At 47.6% G+C, this 16603-nt stretch overlaps 1 long non-coding RNA gene and 1 other non-coding gene across 2 annotated transcripts in view; one reads left to right on the forward strand and one right to left on the reverse strand.

The window, feature by feature from the left end:
* The window catches only part of LOC114814965, a 51036-nt gene that overhangs the window by 11398 nt on the left and 23035 nt on the right, over positions 1-16603 (reverse strand). The window lies entirely within an intron of this gene.
* LOC114815344 lies at positions 12382-12519 on the forward strand. Its single transcript, XR_003763107.1, has one exon. It is a non-coding gene; the product is annotated as a small nucleolar RNA SNORA7 (small nucleolar RNA).

The raw sequence follows: 16603 nt of genomic DNA on the forward strand, positions 1-16603 counted from the left end.
GATTCCTGGTGGTGGGTGCTCCTCACTTTTCCTTGGCATCTCTGCCCATTGGACTTGGCATCCCCTTACAGGCAAAGGGGTGCTAGTGTCTGGCAGGCTTTGCCCTTCAGATATGCCCAGTTGAGGCCAGAGAGGACAGTGAAATGGGAAGGTGTCAGATCTCCAATTCAGAACAGCATGGGAGCTAGTCCAGGAGCCTCACTGCCCAGTTAGAGGGAAGGCCTTTCCCTCCAGACTGGCCACAGCCAGAGCAGCTAACCCATGGCTGGTTACCCTCCCAGCCAATGTCTCTATTTTGCAGTCTTCAGAAAGGGAAGGAACAGAGTACGGAACAAGCTCTCTGACTGATGTCATCTGATGCTCCCTGGGGTGGGAGATTGGGTCCATCGGGCCAACTGACTCAAGGGGGCAGAGTCCCAGCCCTTAACTTTTTCACATGTGTCTCTGTGGTTCCAGCATTACTCAGATGGAACTGAAGTATGTTGACCCATCCCAAGAATACTTCTCTGGAAAGGAGAAAGATGTGGCATGGGGTCAGTTGGGTTTCAGAGGTTTAGATGGGGGTTTCCTCCTCTCTCGCCCCGCTCCGGTCTATTCTTCACTCCGCTGCCCGGCTCATCTTCCTGCAGAAACGATCTGGGCATGTCACTCCCCTTCTTAAACAACTCCAGTGGTTGCCTATCGACCTCCGCTCCAAACAAAAACTCCTCACTCTAGGCTTCAAGGCTCTCCATCACCTTGCCCCTTCCTACCTCTCCTCCCTTCTCTCTTTCTACCGCCCACCCCGCACGCTCCGCTCCTCTGCCGCCCACCTCCTCGCCGTCCCTCGGTCTCGCCTATCCTGCTGTCGACCCCTGGGTCACGTCCTCCCGCGGTCCTGGAACGCCCTCCCTCCTCACCTCCGCCAAACTGATTCTCTTTCCCTCTTCAAAACCTTACTTAAAAATCACCTCCTCCAAGAGGCCTTCCCAGACTGAGCTCCTCTTCCCCCTCTACTCCCTCTGCCATCCCCCCTTTACCTCTCCGCAGCTAAAGCCTCATTTTCCCCTTTTCCCTCTGCTCCTCCACCTCTCCCTTCCCATCCCCACAGCACTGTACCCGTCCGCTCAACTGTATATATTTTCGTTACCCTATTTATTTTGTTAATGAATTGTACATCGCCTTGATTCTATTTAGTTGCCATTGTTTTTACGAGATGTTCTTCCCCTTGACGCTGTTTAGTGCCATTGTTCTTGTCTGTCCGTCTCCCCCGATTAGACTGTAAGCCCGTCAAACGGCAGGGACTGTCTCTATCTGTTGCCGACTTGTTCATCCCAAGCGCTTAGTACAGTGCTCTGCACATAGTAAGCGCTCAATAAATACTATTGAATGAATGAATGGGAGGGAACCAGTAAAGTCTTAGAATCTTAGCGTTCCTTTTCAAGGAGCAGAAAAGGACCCTAGGGAGCCAACTGTTCCAGCCCCCTGCCTCCGGGCAGGTTATGCCTAAGCACTCAGGACCAACAGGGGTCAGTTCTATTTTTAAAGAACTCTAAGGTTGGCCAAATTAAAATCAGATTTCCTCTTGGGCTTTTCTGGCTCAAGTTTCCTTCAATTTCACCCCTTTCATCCCAGTAGAATTTAGGGTAAGTGAATACATTCTGCTTGACCAGGACTTCTCTAAAAGAAAGGTGGTGCTCTGTACAGCAAATTCTTCTCAAAACAAAGAAAAAGTCCTCAGTGGTTGTTCTGAGAATTCTGCATGGAAAAGAAGATCTCAGAGTAACCAACAGGGCAGAATCCAGGCAGAGATTGCCTCACCATCACCAGCACAGTCATCAGTATTGACAGGGCACTGACTGTGAGCAGAACATTGTGCTGGCAGAGTCTTGTGACAAACAAAAGCGAAAGATTAAGCTTTGCCCAATCTCTGAAGACTTCAGGACTGAGACCCTGCCCAGAGGAATCGATCCTAGGGCTAGTGGCCTGCTCGATCCCACTCACACACCCTCGGCCCTGCCAGCCTTAATCCTGCTGGGCCAGGGACCCAATAGTGAGAGAATGGGCACCTGAGGTTCAAAGGTTTACAGTGTATTAAGCAAACATACAGAGGAAGTGAAAACAGAGTGCCTGAACCTCAGGAAGCTTACCATCTAATGAGAAGACAAGTTGCTATAAATAGGTATCAGAGAGAGAAAACAGCATGGCCTAGTGGAAAGAGCTTGGGACTGGGAACCTGACAACCTGGGTTCTAATCCTGGATGCCAGTTACCTGCTGTATAATGTTGGGTAAGTCATTTAACTTCTCTGTGCCTCAGTTTCCTCAACTGTCAAATTGGGAATCATTACCCATTCTTCCTCCTACTTAGACTATGAGCTCCATATGGGACAGGGATGGTGTCCATTTGATTATCTTGTATCTACCCCAGTGCTTAGTCATGTGCTTGGCACATAGTAAGAGCATAATGAATACTCATTATTATTTAACTAATATATTGACATGGATCATTAAATCTACAGTCAATAAAAAAATAAGTGTGCTACCCTGGTGGATGGGACCACTTGCCTTGGCAGATGAAGAGTGGAGAAAACTGCTCTGATTTCTCAGGCATTTAAGCTGATTTGGGTTTCCCCATCTTAATTCAACATTTAATTGAACCCTTAGTTGGAAATTATTTAGCCTGGCAAGAAAGGCTTTTATAAAACAACTCTATTACACACCCTTCCATCCCAATATCACCTTCACTTGGGCTGACAAAAATAGAAGCTACTTTACCTTCCTAAATAATGCATCACCTTCTGAATTATGAGTAACTTCTGACCTCTAATAGCTCCTTCAAGTTAAACATTGGATGTAGCTGTGATTGGCTTAATGGGTCTGTCCTCTAGAAGAACCATGGCCTTTAGGGAGCAGGACCTTGGAGTCGATTAGGGTTCTGAACCAGGCTCTATGACTGATGTGCTATGTGACCTTGAAAGAGTAGCTTTCCCTCTCGGATCCCATCCCTCCCTTTGAGAAGAAGCTACTATTTATGGCAAGTTCCTGTTGTTTTGGAACATTTTAGCACTTAAGAAAGTTCACAGGTTGAAATTCTATGCAGAGATGTGATAATCTGACTTCTAAATATTGGTTCCTTTTTTAAAAAAATAGTATTTTTTAAGCACTTACTGTGTGCCAGGCTTTGTACTAAGCACAGGGGGAGATACAAGATTGTCAGGTTGTACACGGTCCCAGTCCCACAGTCTTATTCCCCATTTTCCAGATGAGGTAACTGAGGCACAAATAAGTAAAGTGACTTGCCCAAGGTCAAACAGCATTCATTCATTCATTCAATCATATTTATTGATTGATCAGCAGGCAAGTGATGGAGCAGGGTTTAGAACCTAGGTTCTTCTGACTACCAGTCCCATTCTCTATCTACTAGGCCATGCTGCTTCTCAATTTTGCCACTGCAAAAAGGAGTTAATTTTTCAGGTTTTGGAAAAACCTGCGTCTGATGGTGCCAAATTCCTGAGAAATAACAAATCATCCTCCAAGCACAGATTTCCAAGATTCATTAGGATTCCAACTCCATCACGATACTTTTCCTGGGAAAAAGACTTGAAGAATGTAGCTCTCCTTCTCCATCTGTTGAAGGCCACAGTCTATAAGGAAGCAGATCCTGAACACTAACGTGGGGCAGTCATGGACAAATGACCTCACATTAACCTCCCAATTTGCTGATGGTTTGATGTCCAGATCTTAGAGGGCCCCTATCCTTTGTTTTCAGGAACATAGGACCTGGCCCTTTAGCAGGTGGGGGTCGCTGACCACTCTGTGACCCTCTGGCCTGCAACTCTGATGAAAACAATCTGGCATTTACTGGACATTTCAGCTACTTTTCAGCTATTAGGGCTGAGAGCAGAACCATGTGCCTAATCTCAGATGATGAACTATACCGCAGTAAAAACTGACCTGGTGATCGTTCTCCAGGAATAGTTGGGGAAGTGCAGTAATAACTACAAAAATAGCAGATTGGCCTGGCTGATAACTTGCATTTATCTAGCTCGATTCTGCCCTCTCGTGGTTGACTTCTGCTGGAGGTGGTGGTCACGCAGGAAAGACTGGGCTGGAAATATTAAGTCTTGCCCACCATATGGGGATTGGGGAGGTGAATGTGATAATGGCCGAAAGAATTCTTGGAACTATCAAAAGAAAATGCTCCTCAGAGCCGAGGAAGTAGTCACCATGAATCCCACAGGCAGGACCGAGGCATTATGAAATCATCCTTGGTTTCTTGGTGATCCAGACGTCAGAGCAAGCAGAGCTGTATTCATTCATTCATTCATTCATTCATTCATTCATTCGTACTTATTGAGCGCTTACTATGTGCAGAGCACTGTACTAAGCGCTTGGAATGTACAATTCGGCAACAGATAGAGACAATCCCTGCCCAATGATGGGCTTACAGTCTAATCAGGGGAGACAGAAGGACAAAAACAAGACAACATAATCACCTCATTAACAAAATAAGTAGGGTAATAAAAATATATACAATGAGCACAGTGTTGAGGGGAGGAAGAGAGAGGGGCAGGAGCAGAGGGAAAGGGGCTGAGTGAGGGGAGGTGAAAGGGAGGAAAGGGGAGGGAGCAGAGGGCGGAGGGGGAGCAGAGAGGGAGCAGAAAGGGAGCAGAGGGAGAAGGGGAAGCTCAGTCTGGCAAGGCCTCTTGGAAGAGGTGAGCTCTCAGTAGCGCTTTGAAGAGGGGAAGAGAGTTAGTTTGGCAGAGGTGAGGAAGGAGGGCATTCCAGGACAGCGGTAGTACGTGGGCGAGAGGTCGACGGGCGGGATAGGCGTGAATGGGGGACAGTGAGGAGGTGAGCGGCAGAGGAGCGGAGCATGCCGAGTGGGCAGTAGAAAGAGAGAAGGGAGGTGAGGTAGGAGGGGGCAAGGTGATGGAAAGCCTTGAAGCCCAGAGTGAGGAGTTTTTGTTTTGTGCAGAGGTTGATAGGCAACCACTGGAGGTTTTTAAGGAGGGGAGTGAGGTGCCCAGAGCGTTTCTGCAAGAAGATGTTCCATGGGCAGCGGAATTAAGAATTGACTCGAGTGGGGAGAGACAGGAGGAAGGGAGATCAGAGAGAAGCTGACACAATAATCCAACCTGTAGGGACAGGATTGATAAGGTGCTGGCCAGACAGAGAAGAGAAAGCTAAGACTGGATCTCCATGCTGCGGGGGGCCGGCAGGAGGGCTGTTCAACCCTACCTACAAACCGCACAGTTTGTGCAGAAGTAACTCTGGGTTGGGCCTGGAAATGGAAGCAAACCCAGCCCCTATGTGTCTCCAGGCCACTGGGCATCAATGAGCTGGAGCTGTTCCTAGCCAGGCTTGTTGTGTTCTGGACTCCCTCTGACCTGCTCTTCCCAACATTCAGCAAGGCAGGAAGTTGAGCAGAGAGGGTTTTCTGCTCATGCTCTTGCCTTAAATTTTCTTTTATTTAGTGTTTTGGAGAAGCAGTGTTCTTGGTGGGCCTGCCCCATGCCTCTAATGGATGTGGGGGGAGTGGATTTTGGGGGATGGATGGATGGATGGCCTGATGGAGCCTGGAAGTGGCAAGTGGCAGCTGCTCCTAAGATGCTAAGAGGGCCCTCCCCCCATGCCCCCTTCCCTGCAAGAATCTGTGTAGGAGGAGATTCTGTCCTGGGCTGGCCTTGGGGAGTGTCCATTGAGGCTCAGATCATCTCAGATAGTCTGGAAGAGCCGGCTCTGGCTAGGGGTGGAGTCCACTGGAGAGCCCATCTTGTTCAAGGTGGTGGGATGGACTTTCTTAGGTTCCACACTACTGGCCTCCAGCCCCACCAGGCTGTATGAAAGGACAAGGCCCCAGGAGGGGGCATGGCTTCTGTTGATGGTTTCTGCTGGGTGTGGGAGGCTTTGTTGGCTGTGGAGTGGGTGGAGGAGGAGCTGGAGTGAGAGCTTTGGGACCCAGCCCAAAACAAGCCAGGCTTCCCACCAGACGGGCTCTGGGGGCCTCTGCGTCTTCCTGAACAGGAATCACAAGGGGTAAAAAATGAGGGAGGGCATGAATAACCTCAGTCAAACAATTCACAGCTCCAATCTACACCCTAAGTATTTCCATCAATCAATCAATAAATAAATAAATCAAAGGAAGTAGTGTAGTCTAGTGGATAAAGCATGGACCTGGGAGCCAAAGGACCATGAAGGCAGGAATGACTGTGGACTCTCTGTGTTTCAATTTCCCTCTCGGTATAGTGGGCACAAAACACTGTTGGCCTCCTCTACTGCACAGGGGATAAGGATGGCAAATTACTCCAGTGTTTCAGAAGACTTGATATAACTGATGGCAGCAACATCAGAGTCTGCTGCGCTTTTCCAGAATGGATATTTTGGCGGGGAGGGTTGAAGTAAGGGAGGAGCAGCGCAGGAGTCCCAGTGGCCAGGATGCTGCAGGATTATGCAGGAACTGAATGGACAGTGGCTTTGGGGTTTCCACCCTCTTTCTTAGAGGACAGTGCTAACCCTGGTATCATGAGGCATCCAGTCAGTGTGGTCTAGTGGAAAGGGCATGATCCTGGGAGTCAAGGGATCTGGGTTCTCATCCTGGCTCTGCCCCTTGCCTGTGGTAATAATAATAATGTTGGTATTTGTTAAGCGCTTACTATGTGCAGAGCACTGTTCTAAGTGCTGGGGTAGACACAGGGGAATCAGGTTGTCCCACGTGGGGCTCACAGTCTTAATCCCCATTTTACAGATGAGGTAACTGAGGCACAGAGAAGTGAAGTGATTTGCCCACAGTCACACAGCTGACAAGTGGAAGAGCTGGGATTCGAACTCATGACCTCTGACTCCCAAGCCCGGGCTCTTTCCACTGAGCCACGCTGCTTCTGTGGTTGTGTGACTTTGGACAAATGCCTTGCCTTCTTTGTGCCTCAGTTTCCTCTTGTTAGAAAAGGGATTGAATACCCGTTCTGAATCCAAACTAGTAATATGAATAATTGTGGTATTTGTTAAGCACTTACTATTGCTACTACTAATAATGGTATTTGTTAAACACTTACATGTGTCAAACACTATTCCAAGCGCTGGGATAGATACAAGTTTATCAGGTTAGACACAGTTCTTGTCCCACGTGGGGCTCACAGTCTAAGTAGGAGGGAGAACAGCTATTGAATCCCCATTTTATGGTGGAGGAAACTGAGGCACAGAGAAGTTAAGTGACTTGTCCAAGGTCATACAGCAGGCACATGGCAGAGCCAGGATTAGAATCCGGGTCCTCTGACTCCTAGACCCGTGCTCTTTCCACTAGCCCTAGGCCACGCTATGGTCCAAGCCGTGGGGTAGATACAATAAAATTCAGTTGGATACGGTCTCTCTCCCATGAGGAGCTTGGATTTGGTCCTTTTATTAACCCTTCCCTCAGTCCCATAGCACTTAGGTACATATCCACAATTTATTTATTTATATTAACATCTGTCTCCCTTCTCTATATTGTAAGCTCACTGTGGACAGAGAATGTGACTGCCAACTCTATTATATTGTACTCCCCCAAGCATGCATTCATTCAGTAGTATTTATTGAGCGCTTACCATGTGCAGAGCACTGTACTAAGCACTTGGAATGTACAAATAGATAACAGATAGAGACAGTCCTGCCCTTTGACGGGCTTGCAGTCTAATCGGGGGAGATAGACAAGAACAATGGCAATAAGTAGAATCAAGGGGAAGAACATCTCATTAAAGCAATAGCAAATAAATAGAATCAGGGTGATGTACATCTCATTAACAAAATAAATAGGGTAATGAAGATATATACAGTTGAGCGGACGAGTACAGCCCTGAGGGGATGGTACGGGAGAGGGGGAGGACCAGAGGGAAGTATGGTGCTCTGCACACAGTAAGTGCTTAATAAATACAGTAGATTGATTGATTGATTGATTGATTAACTGGCCCTCACAGTATAAGGGGTTGGGAGAAGAGGTATTTCACCCCATTTTACAGATGAGGAAGTAGAGACCCTTAGAAGTGAAGTGACTTCCTCCAGGTCACCCAGGAGGCAAGTGGTAGAACTGGATCTTCTGACTGCTAGTTCTGTGCTCTTTCCAGTAGGCCACACTGCTTCTCTATCTGCTTTTAATGTAGGTACCCCAATACTTAGTACAGTTCATGGCACTTGGTACTAGGAAGCAATAAGCAAATACCACAAATAATCTTCCTCTTCCTCCTTCTCCTCCTGCTTCTTCTTCTTCTTTTCCAAACAGTTTCTTTCCCTTGTGCAGGACTGGGAGGGCGTAGGAGAGGGCATAAGGGACAGCAACACTGGGAAGCACCTAGTATGGGGTGGTGGCATCCTAAAATCCCATCACCTTCAAGAGTCCTTCCCTGAATAAGCCCTCATTTCCCCTATTTGCCCTCCCTTCTGTGTCACCCATACTCTTAGACCTGCACCCCTTTATGCACTTGATAATCACCCTAACCCCAGACTGACACCTCTTATATTTATATCCTTATACTTTCCCATTTCCCTTATCTGTAATTTATTTTAATGTCTGTCTTTACCTCTAATAAAAATAATAATAATTATGGTATTTGTTAAGTGCTTAATATGTGCCAGACACTGTAGTAAAAGCTGGGGTGGATATAAGCAAAACGGGTTGGACACAGTCCCTTGTCCCATGTGAGGGTCACGGTCTCAAACTCCATTTTACAGATGAGGTATCTGAGGTACAGAGAAGTTAAGTGACCTACCCAAGGTCACACATCAGACTTGTGGTGGAGCTGGGATTAGAACCCATGACCTTTTGACTCCCAGGCACACACTCTATCCACTATGCCATGTTGCTTCACATGCCTCTAGATCTTAAGATCCTTATGGGTAGGGATCTTGTCCTCCAACAATACTGTACTGTACTCTCCCAGGCTCTGTATATAATAAGAGCTCAATATATACCACTGATTAATTGACACCCTGTGTCACTCTCCCCTCCCCCATCTACCTCCCCCTCTAGACAGTAAGCTCTTTTTGGGCAGGGGACGACTTTACCAACTCTGCTACGCTGTACTTTTCCAAGTGCTTAGTACAATGTTCTATACACAATAAACACTCAATAAATATGATCGATTTAGACTCTAGACTGTAAGTTCGTCCCCTAGACTTTAAGCTCCTTGTGGGCAGGGAATGTGTCTGTTCATTGTTAGAGTGTACTCTCCCAAGTGCTTAGTACAATGTTCTGCACACACAGTAAGTGCTCAATAAATACGATTGATTAATTGAATGAATGAATGATTAATAATCTCTCCCTTGAATCTGACTAAGGCTCAAGGACCACATTTTCCATTTTACCCCCATCTCTTTCTGCCCAGGTCAAGGATTACTAGTCAGTGGAGTCAATTTTGATCTAAACAGCATCATCAGCAATATATTTTCATATTGAAGTCAATTTTCAATCAATGATATTTATTAAGTGCTTATTGTGTGCAAAGCACAGAACTAACTACTTGGAGAGTAATAATAATAATTAAAAATAATTGTAATTTTTTCTAAGTGCTTACTATATGTCAAGAACTGTACTAAGCACTGGTGTAGAAATACGATCAGCAGGTCCCACATGGGGCTCACAGTCTAAATAAGAAAGAGAACAGGTATTGAATCCCCATTTTGCAGATGAGAGAACTGAGGTAGAGATAGTTAAGTGACTTGAGCAAGTTCACACAGCAGGCACGTGGCAAAGGCAAGATTTGAATCCTGGTTCTCTAACTCCCAAGCCTGTGCTCTTTCCATTTAGGTCACACTGTTTCTCTAAGTAAAATACAACAGAGGTGGGAGACAAGTCTCTGCCCACTAAAAGCTTACAGACTACTGGGGGAAGCAAACTTATTATAAATAAATAAATAAATTACAGATATGTACACAGTGTTGAAAGAGGGCTTAATTGGAGAAGGTATCTTCAAGGAGTTGTGATGGGGAGAGTGGTGGTCTGGAGGGAAAGGGAATTCTAGGTCAGAGGGAGGACATGGGCGAAGGGCTGCCAGTGAGAAAGATGAGACTGAGGCATGATAAAGCAAGCTGGTTCTAGAGGAGTGAAGTGCGCAGGCTGAGCTGTAATAGGAAATCAGTCAGATATGGTGGGAGTGGGTGAGCTGATTCAGTGCTTTAAAACTGAATAGTAAGGAGTTTCTTTTTGATGCAGAGATAGAAAGGCAACTAACTGTTGGTTCTTGACGAGTGTGAGACAAGGACTCAACACTTTTTTAGAAGAATGATTTGGGCAGCAGAGTGAAGTACAAACTGGAGTGGGGAGAGACAGGAGGCAGGGAGGTCAGTGAGGAGGCTGCTGTAAAGGTGGGATAAATGGTTGGATCAGCGTAATAGCTGTTTGGATGGATTGGAAAGAGCTGATTCTAGAGATGTTGTGAAGATAGAATTGCTACCTCTCCTTGTGAGATATAGGGTAGAGAATACAGAGACCACAACTTGCTCTAAGTCAGGCACTTTTAATTCTACTCCCTCCCAAGGGCTCAACACAAGACCATGGGTCCAGGTAGTGAACGGTCCAGGTACTGAACGCAGGCCCCATGAACAGTCAGGGTTTTTTAACATAAACTTTCATTTGTGTAAACCCACTCTGAGCTGACAGTCAGCTCCCCTTGGCTTCCTCCTGGCCTTCCCCAAAGATACTCCCACAGGAGCGAACCCTCATTAGGCCCTGTGCTATCAGTTGGGTTCTGGGGCTTTTCAGTGGTGGTTGACCATGAAGCCGCATCCCTTGTTCTCCAGCGGAACCCTGTTCATTGCTCTTAGTCCTACTTCCAATGGTCCATTGATCACCAACCGCCTCATGGCACGATCCTCCATCTTGGAGGCACGTGGCCTGAGTGCGGGGGTAGGGAGTGCAGGAGGCACCCTCAAAATACCAAGGCAATGGGGAAACACAGGTCACTAAGGTCAATCCCAAGATGTGTTAGGGTGAGAAGCAGCATGGCCTAGCAGATAGAACATGGGCCTGGGAGTCAGAAGGTGCTGGGTTTTAATTCCACATCTACCACAAGTCTGCTGTGTGAGCTTGGGCGAGTCACTTCACTCATTCTCACTGTAACTCTATCTCATCTATCTTGTCGCAGACCTCTTACCCACATCCTACCTCTGGCTTACCTCCTCATATACTCTCCCCCACTGAAAAGCCCTAGTGAAGGCACATCCTCCAAGAAGCCTTCCCTGAGTAAGCCCTCCTCTCCTCTTCTCCCACTCCCTTTTGCATCACCCTGACTTGCTCCCTTAATTCATCCTCCCTCCCATCCCCACAGCACATATGTATATCTATCTATCTGTAATTTATTTATGTGTATTAATGTCTGTCCCTGTAGACCGTGAGCTTGTTGTGAGCAGGAAATATGTCTTTTGTTGCACCCTCCCAAGCGCTTAGCATACAGGAAGCACTTAATAAATATGATTGAATGAATGAATGAATATTATTATTATAAGGCAGGAGTTGGAGGTATCCTGCAGCAGCTTCAGGAGCCACTGTGGGGACGGGAGGGGTGGTGTCAGCAGGTCACCCCCTCCCTCCCCCCCGTACACTATGCACTGTAGAGTGGACCACCTTGGACTGCAGGGGTCACAAAGTGCCTTGAATCTCCCTCTCTACACCGCGGACCTCAACCCAGACCACTGTTCAGAGCCAGGAAGGGGAAGGAGCATGGGGGAAAACTGCCACACAACAAAGACTCTCTTTGCTGGGCTCCGTGTTAAAAGCAGCCTGAAGCTTATCTCGGTCATGGACACTGAGCCTGAGGAGGGCCAGAGTAACAAATACAAACAAGATTTGTTTGGTTTGGTGACAGATTGAACAGGTGGGTTGAATGAGAGAGATGGCTCAAGGATAACATGAGTTTTCTGGTTTGTGAGACGAGAGAGGGTGGTGGTGATGGAAATAATGAGAAAGGCAGGGGGAGGACAAGGTTTGGCTTGGGGGGAAGATGAGGAGTTCTGTTTTTGGCATGTTTAGTTTGAGGTGTCGGAGGAACGTCCAGGTAGAGATGTGCAGAAGGCAGGAGGAAATGTGAGATAGCAGAGGAGTGAGGTCAAGGCTGGATACGTAAATTTAGGAATCATCTTCATAGAGATGGTAGTTGAAACTGGGGAAATGAATGAGTTCTCCAAGGGAGTGGGTGTAGATGAAGAATAGAAAGGGACCCAGAACTGATCATTGAGAACTGAGCACTGTCAGCGGGTGGGAGGCAGAGGAGAAACCTGCAAAGTGACTGAGAATGAGCATCCAGAGAGATAGGAGTAGAACCAGGAGTGAACAATGTCAGTGAAAGTAAGGTTGGATAATGCTTCAAGGATACGTGCATGGTCCACAGTGTCCAAGGAAGCTGAGAGGTTTGGAGAATTGCAATGGAGTAGAGCCTTTCTTAGGGTCGCACCTGGAGAGTTTCCAGTATTCTACCAGTCTCAACTAAGGGAGGGAGAGTCAAGTAGAAGCATATCCATTCCATTACTAGTTTAGGCAGTGGCTGGTGAGTGGAAGATAATCTGCTACAAGTCAAAACTCACCTGTGCTGGGCAGCAGCAGCGTGGGAGAGAGGCGAGGGTGGAGACTCAAATTTACTGTGTGGAAGGAGGCATTGGTAAACCATTCTGTATTTTTACCAAGAAAACTCTATGGATACACTATCAAAACAACTGCAGATGGAGGTGGGATGTTCTAGGAGAGGTGTCCATGACATCGCTATGGGTCAGAGACTACTCGACAGCATGAGTCAAGACAATGAAGTAGAGGCTGTGGAATTTAGCAAGAAGGTCATCAGTGATCTTAGTGAGGGCAGTGTGAAAGGGGGCAGAAACCCGATTGAAAGGGATTGAGAAGAGAACTGGAGGAACGGAAGTGGAAACAGTGGGTGTAGACAACTTGCTCAGAGAGTTCAGAGAAGAATGCTGGGAGGGATATGGGACAATAACTGGAGGGAGCTGTGAGGTCAAGGGAGGCTTTTTTAAGGATAAGGGATATAGAAGCATGTTTTAAAGCAGTGTGGAAGAAGCCATTGGAAAGTTAATGGCTGAAAATGGCTGTCAGGGAGGGAAAAAGTGAGGGAGCAAGTGCTTTGATAAAGTATGAAGAAATGGGGTCAGAGCACAGGTGAAGGGGTAGATTTTGAGAGATGGTGAGAAATGTCCTCTTAAGATGCTACTGGGGAAATTAGGAGATTTGAAGAGGGTGGAGGAGGAGGGAGGTACTGGAGAGAAGAAGCAGGGGAGATTTTAGGGAGATCTCACGTGAGGGGTAGGAAGAGATTGGTTGGGAATGAACTGACGGGGGCTAGGGCCCCGGGAAGGGGGATGAATGGGCCCTGGGAAAGGATAACAGGGATGGCGTTGGAGGCGACGGCATGAGGGGAGGGGAAAGGTTGGATGGGAGTGAGCTGAGAGGAGCTTGTGTGTGAGTAGGGGGGATGGAGAGATACTGTGCAAAGGGGGCAGGGGTGGAGTGACTGAAAGGACATGGGGGAGCTAGGGCATTCATGGAGTGACTGAAAGGACATGAGGAAGATAGGGCATTCAAAAAAGAAAGTTCAGAGCAGCAGCAGATGATATGAAGGGCTCAGCAACTAACACAAGTTCCTCTAGTAGGTGGGGACCTAGCAGCTACCAGCTGGCAGAATTTTATAAGGAAGTCATTTAATTTGAAATATGCAGTGTTGCTGGGGACCTAAGCAGAGCTCCCCTGCCTCCTCCTTAGCACCATGCCCCATTTTTTTCCCCCATAACCACGCTCTGCTAGCCTAATAAGTGTACGAGAAGCAGCGTGACTTAGCGGAAAGAGCCCGGGCTTGGGAGTCGGTGGTCGTGGGTTCTAATCCTGTCTCTGCCACTTGTCAGCTGTGTGACTTTGGGCAAGTCACTTCACTTCCCTGTGCCTCAATTACCTCATCTGGGAAATGGGGATGAAGACTGTGAGCCCCCTATATTGGACAACCTGATGACCTTGTAATAATAATAATGTTGGTATTTGTTAAGCGCTTACTATGTGCTGAGCACTGTTCTAAGCGCTGGGGTAAACACAGGGGGATCAGGTTGTTCCACGTGGGGGTCACAGTCTTAATCCCCATTTTACAGATGAGGGAACTAAGGCACAGAGAAGTTAAGTGACTTGCCCACAGTCACACAGCTGACAAGTGGCAGAGCTGGGATTCGAACTCATGAGCCCTGACTCCAAAGCCCGTGCTCTTTCCACTGCGCCACGCTGCTTCTCATCCACCCTTGTAGCCACCCTAGCATTTAGTACAGTGCTTGGCATGTAGTAAGCGCTTAACAAATACCAGCATTATTATTAATCCTAGTCGGAGGACTGAGGAAAACTTCTGGTCCTACACATCCAACCCCCCCCAACCTCCCTACTCCCAACCCTTCATCTGGGTCTTATATCAGGGTCTGCTCCTCATAAGACTGCCTGCCATGGCGTGGCCCATGGTCAACTATTACCTCCCACAGTGGCTCTTATGGCTTGGAGGAGCAATAATAATAATAATGATAATTATGGTATTTGTTAAACGCTCACTATGTGCCAGGCTCTGTACTAAGTGCTAGGGTGGATATAAGGAAACTGGGTTGGACACAGTTCCTGACCCACTAGGAGCTCACTGTCTCAATCCCCACATTACAGATGAGGGAACTGAGGCCCAGAGAAGTCAAGTGACTTGCCCAAGGTCAGATAGCAGACAACTGCCAGAGCCGGGATTAGAACCCGTGACCTTCTGACTCCCAGGCCCATGCTCTATCCACTCTACCATGCTGCTTCTCATGTGGTCGATGCTCGACTGATAGGTGTCTTTCTGGCTAACAAAAGACATCTAAGTCCCTTTATTTTCCATCTAGCGATCTATTACAACGTCTTGGCCAGATGTCAGCCAAACATACCCTGAACCTGCAGATATTTGCAGCACAGCAGGACAGGACAATTCCCCAGGGGCAAAATGGCCCTTTAAACCTGTTCTGGCTTAGCAGCTTTGACTCCACCTTCTGAGCATGCCCAGTCCTACGAGGTTTGCTCCTCCCCCTCGCCCTTCTCCTCAGCACTGTGCTCATTTGCTCATTCGTATATATTTTTATTACCCTATTTATTTTGTTAATGAGCTGTACCTCCCCTTGATTCTATTTATTGCTATTGTTTTTATCTATCTCCCCCAATTAGACTGTAAGCCCGTCAGTGGGCAGGGATTGTCTCTATCTGTTGCCAAAATGTATGTATCAAGTGCTTAGTACAGTGCTCTGCACATAGTAAGCGCTCAATAAATACTATTGAATGAATGAATGGTTGAGCATCTCCCTTGGAGTGCACAAGTAGGTGGTCCTGAGTGCTTCTTTTATAGTTAGAAGGGAGGAAGGGCTGAGTGATACCAGTGACAACTGCCATTAATGCCCAGGTCCTCCACCCCACTAACTATGAGAAGCCCGGCTGACCCAGGAGCATCCCTGCAAGGGACAGGAGTGGCTTGAGGCCTTAGGGGAGAAATTAGAGTCCAAGGGGATGCAACCTTACTGCTACAGGCTCTTGCTATATCCCGGCTAGACTACTGTGTCAGCCTTCTCTCTGATCTCCCTTCCTCCTCTCTCGCCCCGCTCCAGTCTATTCTTCACTCCGCTGCCCGGCTCATCTTCCTGCAGAAACGCTCTGGGCATGTCACTCCCCTTCTTAAACACCTCCAGTGGTTGCCTATCAACCTCCACTCCAAACAAAAACTCCTCACTCTAGGCTTCAAGGCTCTCCATCACCTTGCCCCTTCCTACCTCTCCTCCCTTCTCTTTTTCTACTGCCCACCCCGCATGCTCCGCTCCTCTGCCGCCCACCTCCTCACCATCCCTCGGTCTCGCCTATCCCGCCGTTGACCCCTGGGCCACGTCCTCCCGCAGTCCTGGAATGCCTTCCCTCCTCACGTCTGCCAAACTAATTCTCTTCCCCTCTTCAAAACCCTACTTAAAACTAACCTCCTCCAAGAGGCTTCCCAGACTGAGCTCCCCTTCTCCCTCTACTCCCTCTACCACCCCCCCTTCACCTCTCCGCAGCTTAACCCTCTTTTCCCCCAACTTCCCTCTGCTCCTCCCCCTCTCCCTTCCCATCCCCTCAGCACTGTACTTGTCTGTTCAACTGTATATATTTTCATTACCCTATTTATTTTGTTAGTGAAATGTACATTGCCTTGCTTCTATTTAGTTGCCATTGTTTTTATGAGATGTCCTTCCCCTTGACTCTATTTATTGACATTGTTCTTGTCTGTCTGTCTCCCCCAATTAGACTGTAAGCCTGTCAAATGGCAGGGACTGTCTCTATCTGTTGCCGACTTGTTCATTCCAAGCGCTTAGTACAGTGCTCTGCACATAGTAAGCGCTCAATAAATACTATTGAATGAATGAATGAATGAATCTTGAAACTAGGGGTACTGTGAGAGACCAGAGGCCCAAGAAAGGTCTTCTGGCAAGAAGGGGTGTTTCAGAGTGAGATCCTCTGACCATTACACCGAGAATGGGCATCTAACAAGTCAGCCTCTCCCATTCCCTTGCCTCTCCTACCCTCTGCCCCCACACTCTCTCTTTATCTCTTTGGCCTATTCCCAGGTCCTTTCCTCCTCAAAC

Source organism: Ornithorhynchus anatinus, chromosome 11 (genome assembly GCF_004115215.2).
Source record: "Ornithorhynchus anatinus isolate Pmale09 chromosome 11, mOrnAna1.pri.v4, whole genome shotgun sequence".
NCBI classification, from domain to species: Eukaryota; Metazoa; Chordata; class Mammalia; order Monotremata; family Ornithorhynchidae; genus Ornithorhynchus; species Ornithorhynchus anatinus.